Raw genomic sequence first — 11,667 nt, 5'->3', positions numbered from 1 at the left:
ATAGCCCCGGAGCTCCATAGCCCCGGAGCTCCATAGCCCCGGAGCTCCATAGCTCCATAGCCCCGGAGCTCCATAGCCCCGGAGCTCCATAGCCCCGGAGCTCCATAGCTCCATAGCCCCGGAGCTCCATAGCCCCGGAGCTCCATAGCCCCGGAGCTCCATAGCTCCATAGCCCCGGAGCTCCATAGCCCCGGAGCTCCATAGCTCCATAGCCCCGGAGCTCCATAGCCCCAGAGCTCCATAGCTCCAGACTTCCATAGCCCCATACTTCCATAGCTCCATAGCTCCATAGCTCCATACTTCCATAGCTCCAGCCGCGGAGGGTGCTGGCTGGTGGCTCCATAGCTCCATACTTCCATACTTGCAGCCACGGAGTTGGCTAAAATTGCACTAAGTGCGAAAGCCCATTCATTTACAACGGCGTGTCCGCCAGGCGGCGACATTTCCCCGTTACCGGTGGCTGCGCGGCGGGTGAGTGACAGAGCTTATCCGAGCGGCTGGAACTCTGCGCCGGCGTGGTCGAGCGTGAGGCCCCGGCCCTTTGGCTGCCTGGTACCTAAAACACTTCCATTGATCCAGCCACGGAGGGTGCTGGCTGGTGGCTCCATAGCTCCATAGCTCCATAGCACCAGAGCTCCATAGCTCCATAGCACCAGAGCTCCATAGCCCCGGAGCTCCATAGCCCCGGAGCTCCATAGCCCCGGAGCTCCATAGCTCCATAGCCCCGGAGCTCCATAGCCCCGGAGCTCCATAGCCCCGGAGCTCCATAGCTCCATAGCCCCGGAGCTCCATAGCCCCGGAGCTCCATAGCCCCGGAGCTCCATAGCTCCATAGCCCCGGAGCTCCATAGCCCCGGAGCTCCATAGCTCCATAGCCCCGGAGCTCCATAGCCCCAGAGCTCCAGAGCTCCAGACTTCCATAGCCCCATACTTCCATAGCTCCATAGCTCCATAGCTCCATACTTCCATAGCTCCAGCCGCGGAGGGTGCTGGCTGGTGGCTCCATAGCTCCATACTTCCATACTTGCAGCCACGGAGTTGGCTAAAATTGCACTAAGTGCGAAAGCCCATTCATTTACAACGGCGTGTCCGCCAGGCGGCGACATTTCCCCGTTACCGGTGGCTGCGCGGCGGGTGAGTGACAGAGCTTATCCGAGCGGCTGGAACTCTGCGCCGGCGTGGTCGAGCGTGAGGCCCCGGCCCTTTGGCTGCCTGGTACCTAAAACACTTCCATTGATCCAGCCACGGAGGGTGCTGGCTGGTGGCTCCATAGCTCCATAGCTCCATAGCACCAGAGCTCCATAGCTCCATAGCACCAGAGCTCCATAGCTCCATAGCACCAGAGCTCCATAGCTCCATAGCACCAGAGCTCCATAGCTCCATAGCACCAGAGCTCCATAGCTCCATAGCTCCAGCCTGGGTGGCTGGTGGCTCCATAGCTCCATACTTCCATAGCTCCAGTCAGAGAGTGTGCTAAAATTGCACTAAGTGCGAAAGCCCATTCATTTACAACGGCGTGTCCACAAGGCGGCGACATTTCCCCGTTACCGGTGGCTGCGCGGCGGGTGAGTGACAGAGCTTATCCGAGCGGCTGGAACTCTGCGCCGGCGTGGTCGAGCGTGAGGCCTCGGCCCTTTGGCTGCCTGGTACCTAAAACACTTCCATTGATCCAGCCACGGAGGGTGCTGGCTGGTGGCTCCATAGCTCCATAGCTCCATACCTCCAGAGCTCCAGAGCTCCATAGCACCAGAGCTCCATAGCTCCATAGCACCAGAGCTCCATAGCACCAGAGCTCCATAGCTCCATAGCACCAGAGCTCCATAGCTCCATAGCACCAGAGCTCCATAGCTCCATAGCACCAGAGCTCCATAGCTCCATAGCTCCATAGCACCAGAGCTCCATAGCTCCATAGCACCAGAGCTCCATAGCTCCATAGCACCAGAGCTCCATAGCTCCATAGCACCAGAGCTCCATAGCTCCATAGCACCAGAGCTCCATAGCTCCATAGCACCAGAGCTCCATAGCTCCATAGCACCAGAGCTCCATAGCTCCATAGCACCAGAGCTCCATAGCTCCATAGCTCCAGCCTGGGTGGCTGGTGGCTCCATAGCTCCATACTTCCATAGCTCCAGTCAGAGAGTGTGCTAAAATTGCACTAAGTGCGAAAGCCCATTCATTTACAACGGCGTGTCCACAAGGCGGCGACATTTCCCCGTTACCGGTGGCTGCGCGGCGGGTGAGTGACAGAGCTTATCCGAGCGGCTGGAACTCTGCGCCGGCGTGGTCGAGCGTGAGGCCTCGGCCCTTTGGCTGCCTGGTACCTAAAACACTTCCATTGATCCAGCCACGGAGGGTGCTGGCTGGTGGCTCCATAGCTCCATAGCTCCATACCTCCAGAGCTCCAGAGCTCCATAGCACCAGAGCTCCATAGCTCCATAGCACCAGAGCTCCATAGCACCAGAGCTCCATAGCTCCATAGCACCAGAGCTCCATAGCTCCATAGCACCAGAGCTCCATAGCTCCATAGCACCAGAGCTCCATAGCTCCATAGCTCCATAGCACCAGAGCTCCATAGCTCCATAGCACCAGAGCTCCATAGCTCCATAGCACCAGAGCTCCATAGCTCCATAGCACCAGAGCTCCATAGCTCCATAGCACCAGAGCTCCATAGCTCCATAGCTCCAGGGCTCCATAGCTCCATAGCTCCAGGGCTCCATAGCTCCAGGGCTCCAGGGCTCCATAGCTCCAGGGCTCCATAGCTCCAGGGCTCCAGGGCTCCATAGCTCCATACCTCCAGAGCTCCATACCTCCAGAGCTCCAGAGCTCCATAGCACCAGAGCTCCATGGCTTCAGAGCTCCATAGCACCATAGCTCCATAGCACCAGAGCTCCATAGCTCCATAGCTCCAGCCTGGGTGGCTGGTGGCTCCATAGCTCCATACTTCCATAGCTCCAGTCAGAGAGTGTGCTAAAATTGCACTAAGTGCGAAAGCCCATTCATTTACAACGGCGTGTCCACAAGGCGGCGACATTTCCCCGTTACCGGTGGCTGCGCGGCGGGTGAGTGACAGAGCTTATCCGAGCGGCTGGAACTCTGCGCCGGCGTGGTCGAGCGTGAGGCCTCGGCCCTTTGGCTGCCTGGTACCTAAAACACTTCCATTGATCCAGCCACGGAGGGTGCTGGCTGGTGGCTCCATAGCTCCATAGCTCCATACCTCCAGAGCTCCAGAGCTCCATAGCACCAGAGCTCCATAGCTCCATAGCACCAGAGCTCCATAGCACCAGAGCTCCATAGCTCCATAGCACCAGAGCTCCATAGCTCCATAGCACCAGAGCTCCATAGCTCCATAGCACCAGAGCTCCATAGCTCCATAGCTCCATAGCACCAGAGCTCCATAGCTCCATAGCACCAGAGCTCCATAGCTCCATAGCACCAGAGCTCCATAGCTCCATAGCACCAGAGCTCCATAGCTCCATAGCACCAGAGCTCCATAGCTCCATAGCACCAGAGCTCCATAGCTCCATAGCACCAGAGCTCCATAGCTCCATAGCACCAGAGCTCCATAGCTCCATAGCACCAGAGCTCCATAGCTCCATAGCACCAGAGCTCCATAGCTCCATAGCACCAGAGCTCCATAGCTCCATAGCTCCAGCCTGGGTGGCTGGTGGCTCCATAGCTCCATACTTCCATAGCTCCAGTCAGAGAGTTGGCTAAAATTGCACTAAGTGCGAAAGCCCATTCATTTACAACGGCGTGTCCACAAGGCGGCGACATTTCCCCGTTACCGGTGGCTGCGCGGCGGGTGAGTGACAGAGCTTATCCGAGCGGCTGGAACTCTGCGCCGGCGTGGTCGAGCGTGAGGCCTCGGCCCTTTGGCTGCCTGGTACCTAAAACACTTCCATTGATCCAGCCACGGAGGGTGCTGGCTGGTGGCTCCATAGCTCCATACCTCCAGAGCTCCAGAGCTCCATAGCACCAGAGCTCCATAGCTCCATAGCACCAGAGCTCCAGAGCTCCAGAGCTCCATAGCACCAGAGCTCCATAGCTCCATAGCACCAGAGCTCCATAGCACCAGAGCTCCATAGCTCCATAGCACCAGAGCTCCATAGCTCCATAGCACCAGAGCTCCATAGCTCCATAGCACCAGAGCTCCATAGCTCCATAGCACCAGAGCTCCATAGCTCCATAGCTCCATAGCTCCAGGGCTCCATAGCTCCATAGCTCCAGGGCTCCATAGCTCCAGGGCTCCAGGGCTCCATAGCTCCATAGCTCCATAGCACCAGAGCTCCATAGCTCCATAGCACCAGAGCTCCATAGCTCCATAGCACCAGAGCTCCATAGCTCCATAGCACCAGAGCTCCATAGCTCCATAGCACCAGAGCTCCATAGCTCCATAGCACCAGAGCTCCATAGCTCCATAGCACCAGAGCTCCATAGCTCCATAGCACCAGAGCTCCAGAGCTCCATAGCACCAGAGCTCCAGAGCTCCATAGCACCAGAGCTCCATAGCTCCATAGCACCAGAGCTCCAGAGCTCCATAGCACCAGAGCTCCATAGCTCCATAGCACCAGAGCTCCATAGCTCCATAGCACCAGAGCTCCATAGCTCCATAGCACCAGAGCTCCATAGCTCCATAGCACCAGAGCTCCATAGCTCCATAGCACCAGAGCTCCATAGCTCCATAGCTCCAGGGCTCCATAGCTCCAGGGCTCCATAGCTCCATAGCTCCAGGGCTCCATAGCTCCAGGGCTCCAGGGCTCCATAGCTCCATACCTCCAGAGCTCCATAGCTCCATACTTCCATAGCTCCATAGCTCCATAGCTCCATACTTCCATAGCTCCAGCCGCGGAGGGTGCTGGCTGGTGGCTCCATAGCTCCATACTTCCATACTTGCAGCCACGGAGTTGGCTAAAATTGCACTAAGTGCGAAAGCCCATTCATTTACAACGGCGTGTCCGCCAGGCGGCGACATTTCCCCGTTACCGGTGGCTGCGCGGCGGGTGAGTGACAGAGCTTATCCGAGCGGCTGGAACTCTGCGCCGGCGTGGTCGAGCGTGAGGCCCCGGCCCTTTTAGGTACCAGGCAGCCAAACACTTCCATTGATCCAGCCACGGAGGGTGCTGGCTGGTGGCTCCATAGCACCAGAGCTCCATAGCTCCATAGCACCAGAGCTCCATAGCTCCATAGCACCAGAGCTCCATAGCTCCATAGCACCAGAGCTCCATAGCTCCATAGCACCAGAGCTCCATAGCACCAGAGCTCCATAGCTCCATAGCACCAGGGCTCCATAGCTCCATAGCTCCAGGGCTCCATAGCTCCAGGGCTCCATAGCTCCATAGCTCCAGGGCTCCATAGCTCCATACCTCCAGAGCTCCATAGCTCCAGCCTGGGTGGCTGGTGGCTCCATAGCTCCATACTTCCATAGCTCCAGTCAGAGAGTTGGCGAAAATTGCACTAAGTGCGAAAGCCCATTCATTTACAACGGCGTGTCCGCCAGGCGGCGACATTTCCCCGTTACCGGTGGCTGCGTGGCGGGTGAGTGACAGAGCTTATCCGAGCGGCTGGAACTCTGCGCCGGCGTGGTCGAGCGTGAGGCCCCGGCCCTTTGGCTGCCTGGTACCTAAAACACTTCCATTGATCCAGCCACGGAGGGTGCTGGCTGGTGGCTCCATAGCTCCATAGCTCCATAGCACCAGAGCTCCATAGCTCCATAGCACCAGAGCTCCATAGCTCCATAGCACCAGAGCTCCATAGCTCCATAGCACCAGAGCTCCATAGCTCCATAGCACCAGAGCTACATAGCTCCATAGCACCAGAGCTCCATAGCTCCATAGCACCAGAGCTCCATAGCTCCATAGCACCAGAGCTCCATAGCTCCATAGCACCAGAGCTCCATAGCTCCAGAGCTCCATAGCTCCAGCCTGGGTGGCTGGTGGCTCCATAGCTCCATACTTCCATAGCTCTAAGTCAGAGAGTTGGCGAAAATTGCACTAAGTGCGAAAGCCCATTCATTTACAACGGCGTGTCCACAAGGCGGCGACATTTCCCCGTTACCGGTGGCTGCGCGGCGGGAGAGTGACAGAGCTCATCCGAGCGGCTGGAACTCTGCGCCGGCGTGGTCGAGCGTGAGGCCTCGGCACTTTGGCCGCCTGGTACCTAAACACTTCCATTGATCCAGCCACGGAGGGTGCTGGCTGGTGGCTCCATACCTCCATAGCTCCATACCTCCAGAGCTCCATAGCTCCATAGCACCAGAGCTCCATAGCTCCATAGCACCAGAGCTCCATAGCTCCATAGCACCAGAGCTCCAGAGCTCCATAGCACCAGAGCTCCAGAGCTCCATAGCACCAGAGCTCCATAGCTCCATAGCACCAGAGCTCCATAGCTCCATAGCACCAGAGCTCCATAGCTCCATAGCACCAGAGCTCCATAGCTCCATAGCACCAGAGCTCCATAGCTCCATAGCACCAGAGCTCCATAGCTCCATAGCACCAGAGCTCCATAGCTCCATAGCACCAGGGCTCCATAGCTCCATAGCTCCAGGGCTCCATAGCTCCATAGCTCCAGAGCTCCAGAGCTCCAGAGCTCCATAGCTCCATAGCTCCATACTTCCATAGCTCCGGAGCTCCATGGCTCCATACTTCCATAGCTCCAGCCTGGCTGGCTGGTGGCTCCATAGCTCCATACTTGCAGCCACGGAGCTGGCGAAAATTGCACTAAGTGCGAAAGCCCATTCATTTACAACGGCGTGTCCACAAGGCGGCGACATTTCCCCGTTACCGGTGGCTGCGCGGCGGGTGAGTGACAGAGCTTATCCGAGCGGCTGGAACTCTGCGCCGGCGTGGTCGAGAGTGAGGCCTCGGCCCTTTGGCTGCCTGGTACCTAAAACACTTCCATTGATCCAGCCTCGGAGGGTGCTGGCTGGTGGCTCCATACCTCCATAGCTCCATACCTCCAGAGCTCCATAGCTCCATAGCACCAGAGCTCCATAGCTCCATAGCACCAGAGCTCCATAGCTCCATAGCACCAGAGCTCCATAGCTCCATAGCACCAGAGCTCCATAGCACCAGAGCTCCATAGCTCCATAGCACCAGAGCTCCATAGCTCCATAGCACCAGAGCTCCATAGCTCCATAGCACCAGAGCTCCATAGCTCCATAGCACCAGAGCTCCATAGCTCCATAGCTCCATAGCTCCAGGGCTCCATAGCTCCATAGCTCCAGGGCTCCATAGCTCCAGGGCTCCAGGGCTCCATAGCTCCAGGGCTCCATAGCTCCAGGGCTCCAGGGCTCCATAGCTCCAGGGCTCCATAGCTCCAGGGCTCCAGGGCTCCATAGCTCCATACCTCCAGAGCTCCATACCTCCAGAGCTCCAGAGCTCCATAGCACCAGAGCTCCATGGCTTCAGAGCTCCATAGCACCATAGCTCCATACCTCCAGAGCTCCAGGGCTCCATAGCTCCATAGCTCCATAGCTCCATAGCTCCATACCTCCAGAGCTCCATAGCACCAGAGCTCCAGAGCTCCATAGCTCCAGCCTGGGTGGCTGGTGGCTCCATAGCTCCATACTTCCATAGCTCTAAGTCAGAGAGTTGGCGAAAATTGCACTAAGTGCGAAAGCCCATTCATTTACAACGGCGTGTCCACAAGGCGGCGACATTTCCCCGTTACCGGTGGCTGCGCGGCGGGAGAGTGACAGAGCTCATCCGAGCGGCTGGAACTCTGCGCCGGCGTGGTCGAGCGTGAGGCCTCGGCACTTTGGCCGCCTGGTACCTAAACACTTCCATTGATCCAGCCACGGAGGGTGCTGGCTGGTGGCTCCATACCTCCATAGCTCCATACCTCCAGAGCTCCAGAGCTCCATAGCACCAGAGCTCCATAGCTCCATAGCACCAGAGCTCCATAGCACCAGAGCTCCATAGCTCCATAGCACCAGAGCTCCATAGCTCCATAGCACCAGAGCTCCATAGCTCCATAGCACCAGAGCTCCATAGCACCAGAGCTCCATAGCTCCATAGCACCAGAGCTCCATAGCTCCATAGCACCAGCTCCATAGCTCCATAGCACCAGAGCTCCATAGCTCCATAGCACCAGAGCTCCATAGCTCCATAGCACCAGAGCTCCATAGCTCCATAGCACCAGAGCTCCATAGCTCCATAGCACCAGAGCTCCATAGCTCCATAGCTCCAGGGCTCCATAGCTCCAGGGCTCCAGGGCTCCATAGCTCCAGGGCTCCATAGCTCCAGGGCTCCAGGGCTCCATAGCTCCATACCTCCAGAGCTCCATAGCTCCATACTTCCAGAGCTCCATAGCTCCATAGCACCAGAGCTCCAGAGCTCCATAGCTCCATAGCACCAGAGCTCCATAGCACCAGAGCTCCATAGCTCCAGCCTGGGTGGCTGGTGGCTCCATAGCTCCATACTTCCATAGCTCCAGTCAGAGAGTTGGCGAAAATTGCACTAAGTGCGAAAGCCCATTCATTTACAAGGGCGTGTCCACAAGGCGGCGACATTTCCCCGTTACCGGTGGCTGCGCGGCAGGAGAGTGACAGAGCTTATCCGAGCGGCTGGAACTCTGCGCCGGCGTGGTCGAACGGCTGGCCTCGGTAGTTGAGGTACCAGGGGTGGGCCGGGGAGCTCCAGGCGGGTCTTGTGAGAGAGTGAAGCCGAGCGGCTGGAACTCTGGGCCGGCCTGGTCGAGCGGCTGGCCTCGGTAGTTGAGGTACCAGGGGCGGGCTGGGGAGCTCCAGGCGGGGCTTGTGAGAGAGTGAAGCCGAGCGGCTGGAACTCTGGGCCGGCGTGGTTGAGCCACGGAGGGTGCTGGCTGGTGGCTCCATAGCTCCATAGCTCCATAGCTCCATACTTCCATAGCTCCATACTTCCATAGCTCCAGACTTCCATAGCTCCATAGCTCCATAGCTCCATAGCTCCATAGCTCCATAGCACCAGAGCTCCAGAGCTCCATAGCACCAGAGCTCCAGAGCTCCATAGCTCCATAGCTCCATAGCCCCAGAGCTCCATAGCTCCATAGCTCCATAGCTCCAGAGCTCCATACTTCCATAGCTCCAGAGCTCCAGCCTGTCTGGTGGCTCCATAGCTCCATAGCTCCATACTTGCAGCCACGGAGCTGGCGAAAATTGCACTAAGTGCGAAAGCCCATTCATTTACAACGGCGTGTCCACAAGGCGGCGACATTTCCCCGTTACCGGTGGCTGCTTAGCGGGAGAGTGACAGAGCTTATCCGAGCGGCTGGAACTCTGGGCCGGCCTGGTCGAGCGGCTGGCCTCGGTAGTTGAGGTACCAGGGGCGGGCTGGGGAGCTCCAGGCGGGGCTTGTGAGAGAGTGTAGCCGAGCGGCTGGAACTCTGGGCCGGCGTGGTTGAGCAGCATGCCCGCGGAGGTGGCTCTTCCATAGGCACGGAGGGTGCTGGAGCTCCACACTTCCCTAGGCACGGAGGGTGCTGGAGCTCCACACTTCCATAGGCAGGGAGGGTGCTGGAGCTCCACACTTCCATAGGCAGGGAGGGTGCTGGAGCTCCACACTTCCATAGGCAGGGAGGGTGCTGGAGCTCCACACTTCCATAGGCAGGGAGGGTGCTGGAGCTCCACACTTCCATAGGCAGGGAGGGTGCTGGAGCTCCACACTTCCATAGGCAGGGAGGGTGCTGGAGCTCCACACTTCCATAGGCAGGGAGGGTGCTGGAGCTCCACACTTCCATAGGCAGGGAGGGTGCTGGAGCTCCACACTTCCATAGGCAGGGAGGGTGCTGGAGCTCCACACTTCCATAGGCAGGGAGGGTGCTGGAGCTCCACACTTCCATAGGCAGGGAGGGTGCTGGAGCTCCACACTTCCATAGGCAGGGAGGGTGCTGGAGCTCCACACTTCCATAGGCAGGGAGGGTGCTGGAGCTCCACACTTCCATAGGCAGGGAGGGTGCTGGAGCTCCACACTTCCATAGGCAGGGAGGGTGCTGGAGCTCCACACTTCCATAGGCAGGGAGGGTGCTGGAGCTCCACACTTCCATAGGCAGGGAGGGTGCTGGAGCTCCACACTTCCATAGGCAGGGAGGGTGCTGGAGCTCCACACTTCCATAGGCAGGGAGGGTGCTGGAGCTCCACACTTCCATAGGCAGGGAGGGTGCTGGAGCTCCACACTTCCATAGGCAGGGAGGGTGCTGGAGCTCCACACTTCCATAGGCAGGGAGGGTGCTGGAGCTCCACACTTCCATAGGCAGGGAGGGTGCTGGAGCTCCACACTTCCATAGGCAGGGAGGGTGCTGGAGCTCCACACTTCCATAGGCAGGGAGGGTGCTGGAGCTCCACACTTCCATAGGCAGGGAGGGTGCTGGAGCTCCACACTTCCATAGGCAGGGAGGGTGCTGGAGCTCCACACTTCCATAGGCAGGGAGGGTGCTGGAGCTCCACACTTCCATAGGCAGGGAGGGTGCTGGAGCTCCACACTTCCATAGGCAGGGAGGGTGCTGGAGCTCCACACTTCCATAGGCAGGGAGGGTGCTGGAGCTCCACACTTCCATAGGCAGGGAGGGTGCTGGAGCTCCACACTTCCATAGGCAGGGAGGGTGCTGGAGCTCCACACTTCCATAGGCAGGGAGGGTGCTGGAGCTCCACACTTCCATAGGCAGGGAGGGTGCTGGAGCTCCACACTTCCATAGGCAGGGAGGGTGCTGGAGCTCCACACTTCCATAGGCAGGGAGGGTGCTGGAGCTCCACACTTCCATAGGCAGGGAGGGTGCTGGAGCTCCACACTTCCATAGGCAGGGAGGGTGCTGGAGCTCCACACTTCCATAGGCAGGGAGGGTGCTGGAGCTCCACACTTCCATAGGCAGGGAGGGTGCTGGAGCTCCACACTTCCATAGGCAGGGAGGGTGCTGGAGCTCCACACTTCCATAGGCAGGGAGGGTGCTGGAGCTCCACACTTCCATAGGCAGGGAGGGTGCTGGAGCTCCACACTTCCATAGGCAGGGAGGGTGCTGGAGCTCCACACTTCCATAGGCAGGGAGGGTGCTGGAGCTCCACACTTCCATAGGCAGGGAGGGTGCTGGAGCTCCACACTTCCATAGGCAGGGAGGGTGCTGGAGCTCCACACTTCCATAGGCAGGGAGGGTGCTGGAGCTCCACACTTCCATAGGCAGGGAGGGTGCTGGAGCTCCACACTTCCATAGGCAGGGAGGGTGCTGGAGCTCCACACTTCCATAGGCAGGGAGGGTGCTGGAGCTCCACACTTCCATAGGCAGGGAGGGTGCTGGAGCTCCACACTTCCATAGGCAGGGAGGGTGCTGGAGCTCCACACTTCCATAGGCAGGGAGGGTGCTGGAGCTCCACACTTCCATAGGCAGGGAGGGTGCTGGAGCTCCACACTTCCATAGGCAGGGAGGGTGCTGGAGCTCCACACTTCCATAGGCAGGGAGGGTGCTGGAGCTCCACACTTCCATAGGCAGGGAGGGTGCTGGAGCTCCACACTTCCATAGGCAGGGAGGGTGCTGGAGCTCCACACTTCCATAGGCAGGGAGGGTGCTGGAGCTCCACACTTCCATAGGCAGGGAGGGTGCTGGAGCTCCACATCCACACTTCCAGCCACTGCATGCTGGCACTTCCACCTTGCTTGCTAAGTCGGCGTGATCTTGCCCAAAAAGTCCCTCCTCACCTCCAGCT

The sequence above is a fragment of the Syngnathus leptorhynchus genome, unplaced genomic scaffold (assembly GCF_054491065.1).
Source record: "Syngnathus leptorhynchus isolate UIUO unplaced genomic scaffold, UIUO_Slep HiC_scaffold_240, whole genome shotgun sequence".
NCBI lineage: Eukaryota > Metazoa > Chordata > Actinopteri > Syngnathiformes > Syngnathidae > Syngnathus > Syngnathus leptorhynchus.
This window is presented reverse-complemented; position numbering follows the sequence as displayed.